Genomic DNA, 25,477 nt, shown 5'->3' on the forward strand with positions numbered 1-25,477 from the left:
GCAGCGCTAAACCGCTGCGCCACTGGGGCTGCCCTTTATTCTATTTTTTTCGATTCGATTCAATATTTTTGATTCGAATCGACTTGATTCTTTTTGATTTGATTATTTTAGATTCGATTCGGTTCGATTATTTTCAATTTGATTCTATTCGATTCGATTTTTCTCAATTCTATTCTGTTCTTTTCGATTCAATTCGATTATATTCGATTCAATTCGATTGGTTTATATTCGATTCGATTCGATGGGAATCGATTATTTTTTATTCGATTCGATTTGATTCAATTATTTTCAATTCAATTCTATTCGATTATTTTCATTTCAATTCGATTCGATTCGATTTGATTATAATGAATTCTTTTCAATTCTATTTGAATACTTTTAATTCAATTCGATTCGATTATTTTTGATTCGATTCTATTTTTTCGATTTGATTATTTTCGATTCAATTTGATTCGATTCGATTCGATTCGATTATTTTCAATTTGATTCTATTCGATTCGATTCAATTCTTTTCTATTCTATTCGTATCACCTCGATTCTTTTCGATTCGATTATTTTAGATTCGATTCGATTATTTTCAATTTGATTTGATTATTTTTGATTCGATTCGATTCTTTTCAATTCAATTCGATTCTTTTCGATTCGATTCGATTACTTTCAATTCTCTTCTTTTCCATTATTTTCGATTCAATTCGATGTGAATCGATTATTTTTGAATCTATTCGTTTCAATTCGATTCGATTCAATTTGATTAGATTCGATTATTTTAGATTCGATTCGAATCGATTCCATTAATTTTTATTCGATTCGATAATTTTTTATTCAATTCGATTATTTTCGATTCGATTCGATGGATTCGATTCGTTTATTTTCGATTCTATTTGATTATTTTTGATTCGATTCGATTCTTTTCAATTTGATTCGATTCTTTTCGATTCGACTCGATTTTTTTCGATTCGATACGATTCTTTTCCATTCGATTCGATTCTTTTCGATTCGATTCATTCGAATAATCTAATCAAATCAAATTGAATCGAAAAGATTTGATTCGAATCGAATAGAAGAGAATCGAATCGAATCGAATTGAAAGAATCGAATCGAATCAAATCGAAAAGAATCGAATCGAATCAAATCAAAAAGAATCTAAACGAATTGAAAAAATCGAATCGAATTTAATACAATCGAAAAGAATCGAATCGAAAGAATCGAATCAAATCGACAAAAATTGAATCAAATTGAATTGAATCGAACATTATCGAATCAAATGACATCGAAAAGAAGCGAATCGAAAAGAATCGAATCCAATAGAAAAGAATCGAATCGAATTGAATCAAATTGAAAGGAATCGAATCAACAAAAAGAATCGAAACCAATTGAAAAAGATCGATTCGATTCGATTAATTTCAATTCAATTCGATTATTTTTGATTCAATTCCATTCGATTCGATTCTTTTCTATTCGATTCGATTATTTTTGATTCTATTCGATTCTTTTCGATTCGATTAATTTCGATTCGATTTGATTCGATTCTTTTCAATTTGATTTGATTATTTTCTTTTTTTAATTTTTAAATTTATTTATGATAGTCACACACAGAGAGAGAGAGAGGCAGAGACACAGACAGAGGGAGAAGCAGGCTCCATGCACCGGGAGCCCAACGTGGGATTCAATCCCAGATCTCCAGAATCACGCCCTGGGCCAAAGGCAGGCTCTAAACTGCTGCGCCACCCAGGGATCCCCAATTTGATTATTTTCTATTCAATTCTATTCTATTCAATTATTTTCGGTTCAATTCGGTTTGATTATTTTTTAATTGATTTGATTCTTTTCGATTCGATTCGATTATTTTCGATTCGAATCAATTCGATTCTTTTCGAGTCTGTTATTTTAGATTCGATTTGATTTTTTGATTCGATTTGATTCTTTTCGATTCGAATCGATTCGATTCTTTTCGATTCGATTATTTTCAATTCGATTCGATTCTTTTCGATTCGATTCGATTCGATTATATTTGATTCAATTCGATTGGCTTAGATTCGATTCGATTCGATGGGAATCGATTATTTTTGATTCAATTTGATGGGATTCGATTCTTTTCGATTTGATTCGATTCTTTTTGATTTGACTCCATTTTTTCGATTCAATTAGATTCTTTTGGATTCGTAACGATTCTTTTCCATTCGATTCGATTCTTTTCGATTTGATTCGATTCGATTCTTTTCAATTCGATTCATTCAAATAATCGAATCAAATCAAATTGAATCGAAAAGATTTGATTCGAATCGAATAGAAAAGAATCGAATCTAATTGAATCGAATCAAAAAGAATCAAATCGAATTGAATCTAATCGAAAAGAATCGAATTGAATCGAATCAAAAAGATCTACACGAATTGAAAAAAATGGAATCAAATCGAATAGAATCGAAAAGAATCGAATCGAATCGAAAGAATCGAATCAAATCGACAAAAATCAAATCAAATTGAATTGAATCGAACAGAATTGAATCGAATGACATCGAAAAGAAGCGAATCGAAAAGAATCGAATCCAATAGAAAAGAACCGAATCGAATTGAATCAAATCGAAAGGAATCGAATAAAATCAAAAATAATCAAAACGAATTGAAAAATCGAATCGATTTGATTAATTTCGGTTCGATTCGATTATTTTTGATTCAATTCGTTTTGATTCGATTATTTTCTATTCGATTTGATTATTTTTGATTCGATTCGATTCTTTTCGATTCGATTAATTTCGATTCGATTTGATTCGATTCTTTTCAATTCGATTTGATTTTCTTTTTTTTTAATTTTTAAATTTAGTTTTGATAGTCACACAGAGAGAGAGAGAGAGGCAAAGACACAGACAGAGGGAGAAGCAGGCTCCATGCACCGGGAGCCCAACGTGGGATTCAATCCCAGATCTCCAGAATCACGCCCTGGGCCAAAGGCAGGCGCTAAACCGCTGCGCCACCCAGGGATCCCCGATTTGATTATTTTCTATTCAATTCTATTCTATTCGATTATTTTCAGTTCGATTCGATTGCATTTGATTCGATTATTTTCGATTCAATTCGGTTTGATTATTTTTGAATTGATTTGATTCTTTTCGATTTAAATCGATTCGATTCTTTTCGATTCCATTATTTTATTTTTTTTTAAACTAGATTAATTATTTATTTATTTATTTATGATAGTCACAGAGAGAGAGAGGCAGAGACATAGGCAGAGGGAGAAGCAGGCTCTATGCACCGGGAGCCCGATGTGGGATTCGATCCAGGGTCTCCAGGATTGCGCCCTGGGCCAAAGGCAGGCGCCAAACTGCTGCGCCACCCAGGGATCCCTGATTCCATTATTCTAGATTTGATTCGATTTTTTGATTCGATTCGATTATTTTTGATTCAATTCGATTGGATTATTTTCGATTCGGTTCTATTCGAACCGATTATTTTCGATTCAATTCGATTCGATGCGATTATTTTCCATTTGATTCGATTATTTTCGATTCGATTTGATTAATTTTGATTCGATACGATTATTTTCAATTCAATTCAATACAATTTGATTATTTCTTATTCTATTTGATTGGATTCGATTCGATTTTTTTGATTCGATTCGATTATTTTTTATTAGATTCAATTCTTTTCGATTCGATTCGATTTGATTCTATTCGATTATTTTCGATTCAATTCGGTTCGATTCGAATCGATTATTTTCGATTCAATTCAATTCGATTCGGTTCGATAATTTTCGATTTGATTCGATTATTTTGTATTCGATTCAATTCGATTCGAATCGAGTATTTTCGATTCAATTATATGCGAATCAGTTTGGTTCGATTCGATTCGATTATTTTCGATTCAAATCAGTTCGATTCGATTATTTTAGATTCAATTCGGTTCGATTGGGTTTGATTATTTTCGATTTGATTCGATTCGATTCGATTATTTTCGATTCGATTCTATTGGATTCGTTTAGATTATTTTCAATTCGATTCGATTCTTCAATTCGATTCGATTATTTTCGATTCACTTCATTTCTATTATTTCCGGTTCGATTCGATGCGAATCTTTTCGATTTGATTATTTTCGATTTGATTATTTTCGATTCGATTCGATTCTTTTCAATTCGATTCGAATCCTTTCGATTCGGTTCGATTATTTTCGCTTCAAATCAATTCTTTTCGATTTGATTCTTTTCCTTTTTTAAATTTCTTTTACAGATTTTATTTAGTTATTCATAGAGACACAGCTAGAGAGAGAGAGGCAGAGACACAGGCAGAGGGAGAAGCAGGCTCCATCCAGGGAGCCTGATGTGTGACTCAATCCCGGGTCTCCAGGATCACACCCTGGGCTGCAGGCAGCGCTAAACCGCTGCGCCACTGGGGCTGCCCTTTATTCTATTTTTTTCGATTCGATTCAATATTTTTGATTCGAATCGACTTGATTCTTTTTGATTTGATTATTTTAGATTCGATTCGGTTCGATTATTTTCAATTTGATTCTATTCGATTCGATTTTTCTCAATTCTATTCTGTTCTTTTCGATTCAATTCGATTATATTCGATTCAATTCGATTGGTTTATATTCGATTCGATTCGATGGGAATCGATTATTTTTTATTCGATTCGATTTGATTCAATTATTTTCAATTCAATTCTATTCGATTATTTTCATTTCAATTCGATTCGATTCGATTTGATTATAATGAATTCTTTTCAATTCTATTTGAATACTTTTAATTCAATTCGATTCGATTATTTTTGATTCGATTCTATTTTTTCGATTTGATTATTTTCGATTCAATTTGATTCGATTCGATTCGATTCGATTATTTTCAATTTGATTCTATTCGATTCGATTCAATTCTTTTCTATTCTATTCGTATCACCTCGATTCTTTTCGATTCGATTATTTTAGATTCGATTCGATTATTTTCAATTTGATTTGATTATTTTTGATTCGATTCGATTCTTTTCAATTCAATTCGATTCTTTTCGATTCGATTCGATTACTTTCAATTCTCTTCTTTTCCATTATTTTCGATTCAATTCGATGTGAATCGATTATTTTTGAATCTATTCGTTTCAATTCGATTCGATTCAATTTGATTAGATTCGATTATTTTAGATTCGATTCGAATCGATTCCATTAATTTTTATTCGATTCGATAATTTTTTATTCAATTCGATTATTTTCGATTCGATTCGATGGATTCGATTCGTTTATTTTCGATTCTATTTGATTATTTTTGATTCGATTCGATTCTTTTCAATTTGATTCGATTCTTTTCGATTCGACTCGATTTTTTTCGATTCGATACGATTCTTTTCCATTCGATTCGATTCTTTTCGATTCGATTCATTCGAATAATCTAATCAAATCAAATTGAATCGAAAAGATTTGATTCGAATCGAATAGAAGAGAATCGAATCGAATCGAATTGAAAGAATCGAATCGAATCAAATCGAAAAGAATCGAATCGAATCAAATCAAAAAGAATCTAAACGAATTGAAAAAATCGAATCGAATTTAATACAATCGAAAAGAATCGAATCGAAAGAATCGAATCAAATCGACAAAAATTGAATCAAATTGAATTGAATCGAACATTATCGAATCAAATGACATCGAAAAGAAGCGAATCGAAAAGAATCGAATCCAATAGAAAAGAATCGAATCGAATTGAATCAAATTGAAAGGAATCGAATCAACAAAAAGAATCGAAACCAATTGAAAAAGATCGATTCGATTCGATTAATTTCAATTCAATTCGATTCTTTTTGATTCAATTCCATTCGATTCGATTCTTTTCTATTCGATTCGATTATTTTTGATTCTATTCGATTCTTTTCGATTCGATTAATTTCGATTCGATTTGATTCGATTCTTTTCAATTTGATTTGATTATTTTCTTTTTTTAATTTTTAAATTTATTTATGATAGTCACACAGAGAGAGAGAGAGAGGCAGAGACACAGACAGAGGGAGAAGCAGGCTCCATGCACCGGGAGCCCAACGTGGGATTCAATCCCAGATCTCCAGAATCACGCCCTGGGCCAAAGGCAGGCTCTAAACTGCTGCGCCACCCAGGGATCCCCAATTTGATTATTTTCTATTCAATTCTATTCTATTCAATTATTTTCGGTTCAATTCGGTTTGATTATTTTTTAATTGATTTGATTCTTTTCGATTCGATTCGATTATTTTCGATTCGAATCAATTCGATTCTTTTCGAGTCTGTTATTTTAGATTCGATTTGATTTTTTGATTCGATTTGATTCTTTTCGATTCGAATCGATTCGATTCTTTTCGATTATTTTCAATTCGATTCGATTCTTTTCGATTCGATTCGATTCGATTATATTTGATTCAATTCGATTGGCTTAGATTCGATTCGATTCGATGGGAATCGATTGTTTTTGATTCAATTTGATGGGATTCGATTCTTTTCGATTTGATTCGATTCTTTTTGATTTGACTCCATTTTTTCGATTCAATTAGATTCTTTTGGATTCGTAACGATTCCTTTCCATTCGATTCGATTCTTTTCGATTTGATTCGATTCGATTCTTTTCAATTCGATTCATTCAAATAATCGAATCAAATCAAATTGAATCGAAAAGATTTGATTCGAATCGAATAGAAAAGAATCGAATCTAATTGAATCGAATCAAAAAGAATCAAATCGAATTGAATCTAATCGAAAAGAATCGAATTGAATCGAATCAAAAAGATCTACACGAATTGAAAAAAATGGAATCAAATCGAATAGAATCGAAAAGAATCGAATCGAATCGAAAGAATCGAATCAAATCGACAAAAATCAAATCAAATTGAATTGAATCGAATGACATCGAAAAGAAGCGAATCGAAAAGAATCGAATCCAATAGAAAAGAACCGAATCGAATTGAATCAAATCGAAAGGAATCGAATAAAATCAAAAATAATCAAAACGAATTGAAAAATCGAATCGATTTGATTAATTTCGGTTCGATTCGATTATTTTTGATTCAATTCGTTTTGATTCGATTATTTTCTATTCGATTTGATTATTTTTGATTCGATTCGATTCTTTTCGATTCGATTAATTTCGATTCGATTTGATTCGATTCTTTTCAATTCGATTTGATTTTCTTTTTTTTTAATTTTTAAATTTAGTTTTGATAGTCACACAGAGAGAGAGAGAGAGGCAAAGACACAGACAGAGGGAGAAGCAGGCTCCATGCACCGGGAGCCCAACGTGGGATTCAATCCCAGATCTCCAGAATCACGCCCTGGGCCAAAGGCAGGCGCTAAACCGCTGCGCCACCCAGGGATCCCCGATTTGATTATTTTCTATTCAATTCTATTCTATTCGATTATTTTCAGTTCGATTCGATTGCATTTGATTCGATTATTTTCGATTCAATTCGGTTTGATTATTTTTGAATTGATTTGATTCTTTTCGATTTAAATCGATTCGATTCTTTTCGATTCCATTATTTTATTTTTTTTTAAACTAGATTAATTATTTATTTATTTATTTATGATAGTCACAGAGAGAGAGAGGCAGAGACATAGGCAGAGGGAGAAGCAGGCTCTATGCACCGGGAGCCCGATGTGGGATTCGATCCAGGGTCTCCAGGATTGCGCCCTGGGCCAAAGGCAGGCGCCAAACTGCTGCGCCACCCAGGGATCCCTGATTCCATTATTCTAGATTTGATTCGATTTTTTGATTCGATTCGATTATTTTTGATTCAATTCGATTGGATTATTTTCGATTCGGTTCTATTCGAACCGATTATTTTCGATTCAATTCGATTCGATGCGATTATTTTCCATTTGATTCGATTATTTTCGATTCGATTTGATTAATTTTGATTCGATACGATTATTTTCAATTCAATTCAATACAATTTGATTATTTCTTATTCTATTTGATTGGATTCGATTCGATTTTTTTGATTCGATTCGATTATTTTTTATTAGATTCAATTCTTTTCGATTCGATTCGATTTGATTCTATTCGATTATTTTCGATTCAATTCGGTTCGATTCGAATCGATTATTTTCGATTCAATTCAATTCGATTCGGTTCGATAATTTTCGATTTGATTCGATTATTTTGTATTCGATTCAATTCGATTCGAATCGAGTATTTTCGATTCAATTATATGCGAATCAGTTTGGTTCGATTCGATTCGATTATTTTCGATTCAAATCAGTTCGATTCGATTATTTTAGATTCAATTCGGTTCGATTGGGTTTGATTATTTTCGATTTGATTCGATTCGATTCGATTATTTTCGATTCGATTCTATTGGATTCGTTTAGATTATTTTCAATTCGATTCGATTCTTCAATTCGATTCGATTATTTTCGATTCACTTCATTTCTATTATTTCCGGTTCGATTCGATGCGAATCTTTTCGATTTGATTATTTTCGATTCGATTCGATTCTTTTCAATTCGATTCGAATCCTTTCGATTCGGTTCGATTATTTTCGCTTCAAATCAATTCTTTTCGATTTGATTCTTTTCCTTTTTTAAATTTCTTTTACAGATTTTATTTAGTTATTCATAGAGACACAGCTAGAGAGAGAGAGGCAGAGACACAGGCAGAGGGAGAAGCAGGCTCCATCCAGGGAGCCTGATGTGTGACTCAATCCCGGGTCTCCAGGATCACACCCTGGGCTGCAGGCAGCGCTAAACCGCTGCGCCACTGGGGCTGCCCTTTATTCTATTTTTTTCGATTCGATTCAATATTTTTGATTCGAATCGACTTGATTCTTTTTGATTTGATTATTTTAGATTCGATTCGGTTCGATTATTTTCAATTTGATTCTATTCGATTCGATTTTTCTCAATTCTATTCTGTTCTTTTCGATTCAATTCGATTATATTCGATTCAATTCGATTGGTTTATATTCGATTCGATTCGATGGGAATCGATTATTTTTTATTCGATTCGATTTGATTCAATTATTTTCAATTCAATTCTATTCGATTATTTTCATTTCAATTCGATTCGATTCGATTTGATTATAATGAATTCTTTTCAATTCTATTTGAATACTTTTAATTCAATTCGATTCGATTATTTTTGATTCGATTCTATTTTTTCGATTTGATTATTTTCGATTCAATTTGATTCGATTCGATTCGATTCGATTATTTTCAATTTGATTCTATTCGATTCGATTCAATTCTTTTCTATTCTATTCGTATCACCTCGATTCTTTTCGATTCGATTATTTTAGATTCGATTCGATTATTTTCAATTTGATTTGATTATTTTTGATTCGATTCGATTCTTTTCAATTCAATTCGATTCTTTTCGATTCGATTCGATTACTTTCAATTCTCTTCTTTTCCATTATTTTCGATTCAATTCGATGTGAATCGATTATTTTTGAATCTATTCGTTTCAATTCGATTCGATTCAATTTGATTAGATTCGATTATTTTAGATTCGATTCGAATCGATTCCATTAATTTTTATTCGATTCGATAATTTTTTATTCAATTCGATTATTTTCGATTCGATTCGATGGATTCGATTCGTTTATTTTCGATTCTATTTGATTATTTTTGATTCGATTCGATTCTTTTCAATTTGATTCGATTCTTTTCGATTCGACTCGATTTTTTTCGATTCGATACGATTCTTTTCCATTCGATTCGATTCTTTTCGATTCGATTCATTCGAATAATCTAATCAAATCAAATTGAATCGAAAAGATTTGATTCGAATCGAATAGAAGAGAATCGAATCGAATCGAATTGAAAGAATCGAATCGAATCAAATCGAAAAGAATCGAATCGAATCAAATCAAAAAGAATCTAAACGAATTGAAAAAATCGAATCGAATTTAATACAATCGAAAAGAATCGAATCGAAAGAATCGAATCAAATCGACAAAAATTGAATCAAATTGAATTGAATCGAACATTATCGAATCAAATGACATCGAAAAGAAGCGAATCGAAAAGAATCGAATCCAATAGAAAAGAATCGAATCGAATTGAATCAAATTGAAAGGAATCGAATCAACAAAAAGAATCGAAACCAATTGAAAAAGATCGATTCGATTCGATTAATTTCAATTCAATTCGATTCTTTTTGATTCAATTCCATTCGATTCGATTCTTTTCTATTCGATTCGATTATTTTTGATTCTATTCGATTCTTTTCGATTCGATTAATTTCGATTCGATTTGATTCGATTCTTTTCAATTTGATTTGATTATTTTCTTTTTTTAATTTTTAAATTTATTTATGATAGTCACACAGAGAGAGAGAGAGAGGCAGAGACACAGACAGAGGGAGAAGCAGGCTCCATGCACCGGGAGCCCAACGTGGGATTCAATCCCAGATCTCCAGAATCACGCCCTGGGCCAAAGGCAGGCTCTAAACTGCTGCGCCACCCAGGGATCCCCAATTTGATTATTTTCTATTCAATTCTATTCTATTCAATTATTTTCGGTTCAATTCGGTTTGATTATTTTTTAATTGATTTGATTCTTTTCGATTCGATTCGATTATTTTCGATTCGAATCAATTCGATTCTTTTCGAGTCTGTTATTTTAGATTCGATTTGATTTTTTGATTCGATTTGATTCTTTTCGATTCGAATCGATTCGATTCTTTTCGATTATTTTCAATTCGATTCGATTCTTTTCGATTCGATTCGATTCGATTATATTTGATTCAATTCGATTGGCTTAGATTCGATTCGATTCGATGGGAATCGATTGTTTTTGATTCAATTTGATGGGATTCGATTCTTTTCGATTTGATTCGATTCTTTTTGATTTGACTCCATTTTTTCGATTCAATTAGATTCTTTTGGATTCGTAACGATTCCTTTCCATTCGATTCGATTCTTTTCGATTTGATTCGATTCGATTCTTTTCAATTCGATTCATTCAAATAATCGAATCAAATCAAATTGAATCGAAAAGATTTGATTCGAATCGAATAGAAAAGAATCGAATCTAATTGAATCGAATCAAAAAGAATCAAATCGAATTGAATCTAATCGAAAAGAATCGAATTGAATCGAATCAAAAAGATCTACACGAATTGAAAAAAATGGAATCAAATCGAATAGAATCGAAAAGAATCGAATCGAATCGAAAGAATCGAATCAAATCGACAAAAATCAAATCAAATTGAATTGAATCGAATGACATCGAAAAGAAGCGAATCGAAAAGAATCGAATCCAATAGAAAAGAACCGAATCGAATTGAATCAAATCGAAAGGAATCGAATAAAATCAAAAATAATCAAAACGAATTGAAAAATCGAATCGATTTGATTAATTTCGGTTCGATTCGATTATTTTTGATTCAATTCGTTTTGATTCGATTATTTTCTATTCGATTTGATTATTTTTGATTCGATTCGATTCTTTTCGATTCGATTAATTTCGATTCGATTTGATTCGATTCTTTTCAATTCGATTTGATTTTCTTTTTTTTTAATTTTTAAATTTAGTTTTGATAGTCACACAGAGAGAGAGAGAGAGGCAAAGACACAGACAGAGGGAGAAGCAGGCTCCATGCACCGGGAGCCCAACGTGGGATTCAATCCCAGATCTCCAGAATCACGCCCTGGGCCAAAGGCAGGCGCTAAACCGCTGCGCCACCCAGGGATCCCCGATTTGATTATTTTCTATTCAATTCTATTCTATTCGATTATTTTCAGTTCGATTCGATTGCATTTGATTCGATTATTTTCGATTCAATTCGGTTTGATTATTTTTGAATTGATTTGATTCTTTTCGATTTAAATCGATTCGATTCTTTTCGATTCCATTATTTTATTTTTTTTTAAACTAGATTAATTATTTATTTATTTATTTATGATAGTCACAGAGAGAGAGAGGCAGAGACATAGGCAGAGGGAGAAGCAGGCTCTATGCACCGGGAGCCCGATGTGGGATTCGATCCAGGGTCTCCAGGATTGCGCCCTGGGCCAAAGGCAGGCGCCAAACTGCTGCGCCACCCAGGGATCCCTGATTCCATTATTCTAGATTTGATTCGATTTTTTGATTCGATTCGATTATTTTTGATTCAATTCGATTGGATTATTTTCGATTCGGTTCTATTCGAACCGATTATTTTCGATTCAATTCGATTCGATGCGATTATTTTCCATTTGATTCGATTATTTTCGATTCGATTTGATTAATTTTGATTCGATACGATTATTTTCAATTCAATTCAATACAATTTGATTATTTCTTATTCTATTTGATTGGATTCGATTCGATTTTTTTGATTCGATTCGATTATTTTTTATTAGATTCAATTCTTTTCGATTCGATTCGATTTGATTCTATTCGATTATTTTCGATTCAATTCGGTTCGATTCGAATCGATTATTTTCGATTCAATTCAATTCGATTCGGTTCGATAATTTTCGATTTGATTCGATTATTTTGTATTCGATTCAATTCGATTCGAATCGAGTATTTTCGATTCAATTATATGCGAATCAGTTTGGTTCGATTCGATTCGATTATTTTCGATTCAAATCAGTTCGATTCGATTATTTTAGATTCAATTCGGTTCGATTGGGTTTGATTATTTTCGATTTGATTCGATTCGATTCGATTATTTTCGATTCGATTCTATTGGATTCGTTTAGATTATTTTCAATTCGATTCGATTCTTCAATTCGATTCGATTATTTTCGATTCACTTCATTTCTATTATTTCCGGTTCGATTCGATGCGAATCTTTTCGATTTGATTATTTTCGATTCGATTCGATTCTTTTCAATTCGATTCGAATCCTTTCGATTCGGTTCGATTATTTTCGCTTCAAATCAATTCTTTTCGATTTGATTCTTTTCCTTTTTTAAATTTCTTTTACAGATTTTATTTAGTTATTCATAGAGACACAGCTAGAGAGAGAGAGGCAGAGACACAGGCAGAGGGAGAAGCAGGCTCCATCCAGGGAGCCTGATGTGTGACTCAATCCCGGGTCTCCAGGATCACACCCTGGGCTGCAGGCAGCGCTAAACCGCTGCGCCACTGGGGCTGCCCTTTATTCTATTTTTTTCGATTCGATTCAATATTTTTGATTCGAATCGACTTGATTCTTTTTGATTTGATTATTTTAGATTCGATTCGGTTCGATTATTTTCAATTTGATTCTATTCGATTCGATTTTTCTCAATTCTATTCTGTTCTTTTCGATTCAATTCGATTATATTCGATTCAATTCGATTGGTTTATATTCGATTCGATTCGATGGGAATCGATTATTTTTTATTCGATTCGATTTGATTCAATTATTTTCAATTCAATTCTATTCGATTATTTTCATTTCAATTCGATTCGATTCGATTTGATTATAATGAATTCTTTTCAATTCTATTTGAATACTTTTAATTCAATTCGATTCGATTATTTTTGATTCGATTCTATTTTTTCGATTTGATTATTTTCGATTCAATTTGATTCGATTCGATTCGATTCGATTATTTTCAATTTGATTCTATTCGATTCGATTCAATTCTTTTCTATTCTATTCGTATCACCTCGATTCTTTTCGATTCGATTATTTTAGATTCGATTCGATTATTTTCAATTTGATTTGATTATTTTTGATTCGATTCGATTCTTTTCAATTCAATTCGATTCTTTTCGATTCGATTCGATTACTTTCAATTCTCTTCTTTTCCATTATTTTCGATTCAATTCGATGTGAATCGATTATTTTTGAATCTATTCGTTTCAATTCGATTCGATTCAATTTGATTAGATTCGATTATTTTAGATTCGATTCGAATCGATTCCATTAATTTTTATTCGATTCGATAATTTTTTATTCAATTCGATTATTTTCGATTCGATTCGATGGATTCGATTCGTTTATTTTCGATTCTATTTGATTATTTTTGATTCGATTCGATTCTTTTCAATTTGATTCGATTCTTTTCGATTCGACTCGATTTTTTTCGATTCGATACGATTCTTTTCCATTCGATTCGATTCTTTTCGATTCGATTCATTCGAATAATCTAATCAAATCAAATTGAATCGAAAAGATTTGATTCGAATCGAATAGAAGAGAATCGAATCGAATCGAATTGAAAGAATCGAATCGAATCAAATCGAAAAGAATCGAATCGAATCAAATCAAAAAGAATCTAAACGAATTGAAAAAATCGAATCGAATTTAATACAATCGAAAAGAATCGAATCGAAAGAATCGAATCAAATCGACAAAAATTGAATCAAATTGAATTGAATCGAACATTATCGAATCAAATGACATCGAAAAGAAGCGAATCGAAAAGAATCGAATCCAATAGAAAAGAATCGAATCGAATTGAATCAAATTGAAAGGAATCGAATCAACAAAAAGAATCGAAACCAATTGAAAAAGATCGATTCGATTCGATTAATTTCAATTCAATTCGATTATTTTTGATTCAATTCCATTCGATTCGATTCTTTTCTATTCGATTCGATTATTTTTGATTCTATTCGATTCTTTTCGATTCGATTAATTTCGATTCGATTTGATTCGATTCTTTTCAATTTGATTTGATTATTTTCTTTTTTTAATTTTTAAATTTATTTATGATAGTCACACAGAGAGAGAGAGAGAGGCAGAGACACAGACAGAGGGAGAAGCAGGCTCCATGCACCGGGAGCCCAACGTGGGATTCAATCCCAGATCTCCAGAATCACGCCCTGGGCCAAAGGCAGGCTCTAAACTGCTGCGCCACCCAGGGATCCCCAATTTGATTATTTTCTATTCAATTCTATTCTATTCAATTATTTTCGGTTCAATTCGGTTTGATTATTTTTTAATTGATTTGATTCTTTTCGATTCGATTCGATTATTTTCGATTCGAATCAATTCGATTCTTTTCGAGTCTGTTATTTTAGATTCGATTTGATTTTTTGATTCGATTTGATTCTTTTCGATTCGAATCGATTCGATTCTTTTCGATTCGATTATTTTCAATTCGATTCGATTCTTTTCGATTCGATTATATTTGATTCAATTCGATTGGCTTAGATTCGATTCGATTCGATTCGATGGGAATCGATTGTTTTTGATTCAATTTGATGGGATTCGATTCTTTTCGATTTGATTCGATTCTTTTTGATTTGACTCCATTTTTTCGATTCAATTAGATTCTTTTGGATTCGTAACGATTCCTTTCCATTCGATTCGATTCTTTTCGATTTGATTCGATTCGATTCTTTTCAATTCGATTCATTCAAATAATCGAATCAAATCAAATTGAATCGAAAAGATTTGATTCGAATCGAATAGAAAAGAATCGAATCTAATTGAATCGAATCAAAAAGAATCAAATCGAATTGAATCTAATCGAAAAGAATCGAATTGAATCGAATCAAAAAGATCTACACGAATTGAAAAAAATGGAATCAAATCGAATAGAATCGAAAAGAATCGAATCGAATCGAAAGAATCGAATCAAATCGACAAAAATCAAATCAAATTGAATTGAATCGAACAGAATTGAATCGAATGACATCGAAAAGAAGCGAATCGAAAAGAATCGAATCCAATAGAAAAGAACCGAATCGAATTGAATCAAATCGAAAGGAATCGAATAAAACCAAAAATAATCAAAACGAATTGAAAAATCGAATCGATTTGATTAATTTCGGTTCGATTCGATTATTTTTGATTCAATTCGTTTTGATTCGATTATTTTCTATTCGATTTGATTATTTTTGATTCGATTCGATTCTTTTCGATTCGATTAATTTCGATTCGATTTGATTCGATTCTTTTCAATTCGATTTGATTTTCTTTTTTTTTAATTTTTAAATTTAGTTTTGATAGTCACACAGAGAGAGAGAGAGAGGCAAAGACACAGACAGAGGGAGAAGCAGGCTCCATGCACCGGGAGCCCAACGTGGGATTCAATCCCAGATCTCCAGAATCACGCCCTGGGCCAAAGGCAGGCGCTAAACCGCTGCGCCACCCAGGGATCCCCGATTTGATTATTTTCTATTCAATTCTATTCTATTCGATTATTTTCAGTTCGATTCGATTGCATTTGATTCGATTATTTTCGATTCAATTCGGTTTGATTATTTTTGAATTGATTTGATTCTTTTCGATTTAAATCGATTCGATTCTTTTCGATTCCATTATTTTATTTTTTTTTAAACTAGATTAATTATTTATTTATTTATTTATGATAGTCACAGAGAGAGAGAGGCAGAGACATAGGCAGAGGGAGAAGCAGGCTCTATGCACCGGGAGCCCGATGTGGGATTCGATCCAGGGTCTCCAGGATTGCGCCCTGGGCCAAAGGCAGGCGCCAAACTGCTGCGCCACCCAGGGATCCCTGATTCCATTATTCTAGATTTGATTCGATTTTTTGATTCGATTCGATTATTTTTGATTCAATTCGATTGGATTATTTTCGATTCGGTTCTATTCGAACCGATTATTTTCGATTCAATTCGATTCGATGCGATTATTTTCCATTTGATTCGATTATTTTCGATTCGATTTGATTAATTTTGATTCGATACGATTATTTTCAATTCAATTCAATACAATTTGATTATTTCTTATTCTATTTGATTGGATTCGATTCGATTTTTTTGATTCGATTCGATTATTTTTTATTAGATTCAATTCTTTTCGATTCGATTCGATTTGATTCTATTCGATTATTTTCGATTCAATTCGGTTCGATTCGAATCGATTATTTTCGATTCAATTCAATTCGATTCGGTTCGATAATTTTCGATTTGATTCGATTATTTTGTATTCGATTCAATTCGATTCGAATCGAGTATTTTCGATTCGATTATATGCGAATCAGTTTGGTTCGATTCGATTCGATTATTTTCGATTCAAATCAGTTCGATTCGATTATTTTAGATTCAATTCGGTTCGATTGGGTTTGATTATTTTCGATTTGATTCGATTCGATTCGATTATTTTCGATTCGATTCTATTGGATTCGTTTAGATTATTTTCAATTCGATTCGATTCTTCAATTCGATTCGATTATTTTCGATTCACTTCATTTCTATTATTTCCGGTTCGATTCGATGCGAATCTTTTCGATTTGATTATTTTCGATTTGATTATTTTCGATTCGATTCGATTCTTTTCAATTCGATTCGAATCCTTTCGATTCGGTTCGATTATTTTCGCTTCAAATCAATTCTTTTCGATTTGATTCTTTTCCTTTTTTAAATTTCTTTTACAGATTTTATTTAGTTATTCATAGAGACACAGCTAGAGAGAGAGAGGCAGAGACACAGGCAGAGGGAGAAGCAGGCTCCATCCAGGGAGCCTGATGTGTGACTCAATCCCGGGTCTCCAGGATCACACCCTGGGCTGCAGGCAGCGCTAAACCGCTGCGCCACTGGGGCTGCCCTTTATTCTATTTTTTTCGATTCGATTCAATATTTTTGATTCGAATCGACTTGATTCTTTTTGATTTGATTATTTTAGATTCGATTCGGTTCGATTATTTTCAATTTGATTCTATTCGATTCGATTTTTCTCAATTCTATTCTGTTCTTTTCGATTCAATTCGATTATATTCGATTCAATTCGATTGGTTTATATTCGATTCGATTCGATGGGAATCGATTATTTTTTATTCGATTCGATTTGATTCAATTATTTTCAATTCAATTCTATTCGATTATTTTCATTTCAATTCGATTCGATTCGATTTGATTATAATGAATTCTTTTCAATTCTATTTGAATACTTTTAATTCAATTCGATTCGATTATTTTTGATTCGATTCTATTTTTTCGATTTGATTATTTTCGATTCAATTTGATTCGATTCGATTCGATTCGATTATTTTCAATTTGATTCTATTCGATTCGATTCAATTCTTTTCTATTCTATTCGTATCACCTCGATTCTTTTCGATTCGATTATTTTAGATTCGATTCGATTATTTTCAATTTGATTTGATTATTTTTGATTCGATTCGATTCTTTTCAATTCAATTCGATTCTTTTCGATTCGATTCGATTACTTTCAATTCTCTTCTTTTCCATTATTTTCGATTCAATTCGATGTGAATCGATTATTTTTGAATCTATTCGTTTCAATTCGATTCGATTCAATTTGATTAGATTCGATTATTTTAGATTCGATTCGAATCGATTCCATTAATTTTTATTCGATTCGATAATTTTTTATTCAATTCGATTATTTTCGATTCGATTCGATGGATTCGATTCGTTTATTTTCGATTCTATTTGATTATTTTTGATTCGATTCGATTCTTTTCAATTTGATTCGATTCTTTTCGATTCGACTCGATTTTTTTCGATTCGATACGATTCTTTTCCATTCGATTCGATTCTTTTCGATTCGATTCATTCGAATAATCTAATCAAATCAAATTGAATCGAAAAGATTTGATTCGAATCGAATAGAAGAGAATCGAATCGAATCGAATTGAAAGAATCGAATCGAATCAAATCGAAAAGAATCGAATCGAATCAAATCAAAAAGAATCTAAACGAATTGAAAAAATCGAATCGAATTTAATACAATCGAAAAGAATCGAATCGAAAGAATCGAATCAAATCGACAAAAATTGAATCAAATTGAATTGAATCGAACATTATCGAATCAAATGACATCGAAAAGAAGCGAATCGAAAAGAATCGAATCCAATAGAAAAGAATCGAATCGAATTGAATCAAATTGAAAGGAATCGAATCAACAAAAAGAATCGAAACCAATTGAAAAAGATCGATTCGATTCGATTAATTTCAATTCAATTCGATTATTTTTGATTCAATTCCATTCGATTCGATTCTTTTCTATTCGATTCGATTATTTTTGATTCTATTCGATTCTTTTCGATTCGATTAATTTCGATTCGATTTGATTCGATTCTTTTCAATTTGATTTGATTATTTTCTTTTTTTAATTTTTAAATTTATTTATGATAGTCACACACAGAGAGAGAGAGAGGCAGAGACACAGACAGAGGGAGAAGCAGGCTCCATGCACCGGGAGCCCAACGTGGGATTCAATCCCAGATCTCCAGAATCACGCCCTGGGCCAAAGGCAGGCTCTAAACTGCTGCGCCACCCAGGGATCCCCAATTTGATTATTTTCTATTCAATTCTATTCTATTCAATTATTTTCGGTTCAATTCGGTTTGATTATTTTTTAATTGATTTGATTCTTTTCGATTCGATTCGATTATTTTCGATTCGAATCAATTCGATTCTTTTCGAGTCTGTTATTTTAGATTCGATTTGATTTTTTGATTCGATTTGATTCTTTTCGATTCGAATCGATTCGATTCTTTTCGATTCGATTCTTTTCAATTCGATTCGATTCTTTTCGATTCGATTCGATTCGATTATATTTGATTCAATTCGATTGGCTTAGATTCGATTCGATTCGATGGGAATCGATTATTTTTGATTCAATTTGATGGGATTCGATTCTTTTCGATTTGATTCGATTCTTTTTGATTTGACTCCATTTTTTCGATTCAATTAGATTCTTTTGGATTCGTAACGATTCTTTTCCATTCGATTCGATTCTTTTCGATTTGATTCGATTCGATTCTTTTCAATTCGATTCATTCAAATAATCGAATCAAATCAAATTGAATCGAAAAGATTTGATTCGAATCGAATAGAAAAGAATCGAATCTAATTGAATCGAATCAAAAAGAATCAAATCGAATTGAATCTAATCGAAAAGAATCGAATTGAATCGAATCAAAAAGATCTACACGAATTGAAAAAAATGGAATCAAATCGAATAGAATCGAAAAGAATCGAATCGAATCGAAAGAATCGAATCAAATCGACAAAAATCAAATCAAATTGAATTGAATCGAACAGAATTGAATCGAATGACATCGAAAAGAAGCGAATCGAAAAGAATCGAATCCAATAGAAAAGAACCGAATCGAATTGAATCAAATCGAAAGGAATCGAATAAAATCAAAAATAATCAAAACGAATTGAAAAATCGAATCGATTTGATTAATTTCGGTTCGATTCGATTATTTTTGATTCAATTCGTTTTGATTCGATTATTTTCTATTCGATTTGATTATTTTTGATTCGATTCGATTCTTTTCGATTCGATTAATTTCGATTCGATTTGATTCGATTCTTTTCAATTCGATTTGATTTTCTTTTTTTTTAATTTTTAAATTTAGTTTTGATAGTCACACAGAGAGAGAGAGAGAGGCAAAGACACAGACAGAGGGAGAAGCAGGCTCCATGCACCGGGAGCCCAACGTGGGATTCAATCCCAGATCTCCAGAATCACGCCCTGGGCCAAAGGCAGGCGCTAAACCGCTGCGCCACCCAGGGATCCCCGATTTGATTATTTTCTATTCAATTCTATTCTATTCGATTATTTTCAGTTCGATTCGATTGCATTTGATTCGATTATTTTCGATTCAATTCGGTTTGATTATTTTTGAATTGATTTGATTCTTTTCGATTTAAATCGATTCGATTCTTTTCGATTCCATTATTTTATTTTTTTTTAAACTAGATTAATTATTTATTTATTTATTTATGATAGTCACAGAGAGAGAGAGGCAGAGACATAGGCAGAGGGAGAAGCAGGCTCTATGCACCGGGAGCCCGATGTGGGATTCGATCCAGGGTCTCCAGGATTGCGCCCTGGGCCAAAGGCAGGCGCCAAACTGCTGCGCCACCCAGGGATCCCTGATTCCATTATTCTAGATTTGATTCGATTTTTTGATTCGATTCGATTATTTTTGATTCAATTCGATTGGATTATTTTCGATTCGGTTCTATTCGAACCGATTATTTTCGATTCAATTCGATTCGATGCGATTATTTTCCATTTGATTCGATTATTTTCGATTCGATTTGATTAATTTTGATTCGATACGATTATTTTCAATTCAATTCAATACAATTTGATTATTTCTTATTCTATTTGATTGGATTCGATTCGATTTTTTTGATTCGATTCGATTATTTTTTATTAGATTCAATTCTTTTCGATTCGATTCGATTTGATTCTATTCGATTATTTTCGATTCAATTCGGTTCGATTCGAATCGATTATTTTCGATTCAATTCAATTCGATTCGGTTCGATAATTTTCGATTTGATTCGATTATTTTGTATTCGATTCAATTCGATTCGAATCGAGTATTTTCGATTCGATTATATTCGAATCAGTTTGGTTCGATTCGATTCGATTATTTTCGATTCAAATCAGTTCGATTCGATTATTTTAGATTCAATTCGGTTCGATTGGGTTTGATTATTTTCGATTTGATTCGATTCGATTCGATTATTTTCGATTCGATTCTATTGGATTCGTTTAGATTATTTTCAATTCGATTCGATTCTTCAATTCGATTCGATTATTTTCGATTCACTTCATTTCTATTATTTCCGGTTCGATTCGATGCGAATCTTTTCGATTTGATTATTTTCGATTCGATTCGATTCTTTTCAATTCGATTCGAATCCTTTCGATTCGGTTCGATTATTTTCGCTTCAAATCAATTCTTTTCGATTTGATTCTTTTCCTTTTTTAAATTTCTTTTACAGATTTTATTTAGTTATTCATAGAGACACAGCTAGAGAGAGAGAGGCAGAGACACAGGCAGAGGGAGAAGCAGGCTCCATCCAGGGAGCCTGATGTGTGACTCAATCCCGGGTCTCCAGGATCACACCCTGGGCTGCAGGCAGCGCTAAACCGCTGCGCCACTGGGGCTGCCCTTTATTCTATTTTTTTCGATTCGATTCAATATTTTTGATTCGAATCGACTTGATTCTTTTTGATTTGATTATTTTAGATTCGATTCGGTTCGATTATTTTCAATTTGATTCTATTCGATTCGATTTTTCTCAATTCTATTCTGTTCTTTTCGATTCAATTCGATTATATTCGATTCAATTCGATTGGTTTATATTCGATTCGATTCGATGGGAATCGATTATTTTTTATTCGATTCGATTTGATTCAATTATTTTCAATTCAATTCTATTCGATTATTTTCATTTCAATTCGATTCGATTCGATTTGATTATAATGAATTCTTTTCAATTCTATTTGAATACTTTTAATTCAATTCGATTCGATTATTTTTGATTCGATTCTATTTTTTCGATTTGATTATTTTCGATTCAATTTGATTCGATTCGATTCGATTCGATTATTTTCAATTTGATTCTATTCGATTCGATTCAATTCTTTTCTATTCTATTCGTATCACCTCGATTCTTTTCGATTCGATTATTTTAGATTCGATTCGATTATTTTCAATTTGATTTGATTATTTTTGATTCGATTCGATTCTTTTCAATTCAATTCGATTCTTTTCGATTCGATTCGATTACTTTCAATTCTCTTCTTTTCCATTATTTTCGATTCAATTCGATGTGAATCGATTATTTTTGAATCTATTCGTTTCAATTCGATTCGATTCAATTTGATTAGATTCGATTATTTTAGATTCGATTCGAATCGATTCCATTAATTTTTATTCGATTCGATAATTTTTTATTCAATTCGATTATTTTCGATTCGATTCGATGGATTCGATTCGTTTATTTTCGATTCTATTTGATTATTTTTGATTCGATTCGATTCTTTTCAATTTGATTCGATTCTTTTCGATTCGACTCGATTTTTTTCGATTCGATACGATTCTTTTCCATTCGATTCGATTCTTTTCGATTCGATTCATTCGAATAATCTAATCAAATCAAATTGAATCGAAAAGATTTGATTCGAATCGAATAGAAGAGAATCGAATCGAATTGAATTGAAAGAATCGAATCGAATCAAATCGAAAAGAATCGAATCGAATCAAATCAAAAAGAATCTAAACGAATTGAAAAAATCGAATCGAATTTAATACAATCGAAAAGAATCGAATCGAAAGAATCGAATCAAATCGACAAAAATTGAATCAAATTGAATTGAATCGAACATTATCGAATCAAATGACATCGAAAAGAAGCGAATCGAAAAGAATCGAATCCAATAGAAAAGAATCGAATCGAATTGAATCAAATTGAAAGGAATCGAATCAACAAAAAGAATCGAAACCAATTGAAAAAGATCGATTCGATTCGATTAATTTCAATTCAATTCGATTATTTTTGATTCAATTCCATTCGATTCGATTCTTTTCTATTCGATTCGATTATTTTTGATTCTATTCGATTCTTTTCGATTCGATTAATTTCGATTCGATTTGATTCGATTCTTTTCAATTTGATTTGATTATTTTCTTTTTTTAATTTTTAAATTTATTTATGATAGTCACACACAGAGAGAGAGAGAGGCAGAGACACAGACAGAGGGAGAAGCAGGCTCCATGCACCGGGAGCCCAACGTGGGATTCAATCCCAGATCTCCAGAATCACGCCCTGGGCCAAAGGCAGGCTCTAAACTGCTGCGCCACCCAGGGATCCCCAATTTGATTATTTTCTATTCAATTCTATTCTATTCAATTATTTTCGGTTCAATTCGGTTTGATTATTTTTTAATTGATTTGATTCTTTTCGATTCGATTCGATTATTTTCGATTCGAATCAATTCGATTCTTTTCGAGTCTGTTATTTTAGATTCGATTTGATTTTTTGATTCGATTTGATTCTTTTCGATTCGAATCGATTCGATTCTTTTCGATTCGATTCTTTTCAATTCGATTCGATTCTTTTCGATTCGATTCGATTCGATTATATTTGATTCAATTCGATTGGCTTAGATTCGATTCGATTCGATGGGAATCGATTATTTTTGATTCAATTTGATGGGATTCGATTCTTTTCGATTTGATTCGATTCTTTTTGATTTGACTCCATTTTTTCGATTCAATTAGATTCTTTTGGATTCGTAACGATTCTTTTCCATTCGATTCGATTCTTTTCGATTTGATTCGATTCGATTCTTTTCAATTCGATTCATTCAAATAATCGAATCAAATCAAATTGAATCGAAAAGATTTGATTCGAATCGAATAGAAAAGAATCGAATCTAATTGAATCGAATCAAAAAGAATCAAATCGAATTGAATCTAATCGAAAAGAATCGAATTGAATCGAATCAAAAAGATCTACACGAATTGAAAAAAATGGAATCAAATCGAATAGAATCGAAAAGAATCGAATCGAATCGAAAGAATCGAATCAAATCGACAAAAATCAAATCAAATTGAATTGAATCGAACAGAATTGAATCGAATGACATCGGAAAGAAGCGAATCGAAAAGAATCGAATCCAATAGAAAAGAACCGAATCGAATTGAATCAAATCGAAAGGAATCGAATAAAACCAAAAATAATCAAAACGAATTGAAAAATCGAATCGATTTGATTAATTTCGGTTCGATTCGATTATTTTTGATTCAATTCGTTTTGATTCGATTATTTTCTATTCGATTTGATTATTTTTGATTCGATTCGATTCTTTTCGATTCGATTAATTTCGATTCGATTTGATTCGATTCTTTTCAATTCGATTTGATTTTCTTTTTTTTTAATTTTTAAATTTAGTTTTGATAGTCACACAGAGAGAGAGAGAGAGGCAAAGACACAGACAGAGGGAGAAGCAGGCTCCATGCACCGGGAGCCCAACGTGGGATTCAATCCCAGATCTCCAGAATCACGCCCTGGGCCAAAGGCAGGCGCTAAACCGCTGCGCCACCCAGGGATCCCCGATTTGATTATTTTCTATTCAATTCTATTCTATTCGATTATTTTCAGTTCGATTCGATTGCATTTGATTCGATTATTTTCGATTCAATTCGGTTTGATTATTTTTGAATTGATTTGATTCTTTTCGATTTAAATCGATTCGATTCTTTTCGATTCCATTATTTTATTTTTTTTTAAACTAGATTAATTATTTATTTATTTATTTATGATAGTCACAGAGAGAGAGAGGCAGAGACATAGGCAGAGGGAGAAGCAGGCTCTATGCACCGGGAGCCCGATGTGGGATTCGATCCAGGGTCTCCAGGATTGCGCCCTGGGCCAAAGGCAGGCGCCAAACTGCTGCGCCACCCAGGGATCCCTGATTCCATTATTCTAGATTTGATTCGATTTTTTGATTCGATTCGATTATTTTTGATTCAATTCGATTGGATTATTTTCGATTCGGTTCTATTCGAACCGATTATTTTCGATTCAATTCGATTCGATGCGATTATTTTCCATTTGATTCGATTATTTTCGATTCGATTTGATTAATTTTGATTCGATACGATTATTTTCAATTCAATTCAATACAATTTGATTATTTCTTATTCTATTTGATTGGATTCGATTCGATTTTTTTGATTCGATTCGATTATTTTTTATTAGATTCAATTCTTTTCGATTCGATTCGATTTGATTCTATTCGATTATTTTCGATTCAATTCGGTTCGATTCGAATCGATTATTTTCGATTCAATTCAATTCGATTCGGTTCGATAATTTTCGATTTGATTCGATTATTTTGTATTCGATTCAA

Source organism: Canis aureus, chromosome 28 (assembly GCF_053574225.1).
Source record: "Canis aureus isolate CA01 chromosome 28, VMU_Caureus_v.1.0, whole genome shotgun sequence".
NCBI classification, from domain to species: domain Eukaryota; kingdom Metazoa; phylum Chordata; class Mammalia; order Carnivora; family Canidae; genus Canis; species Canis aureus.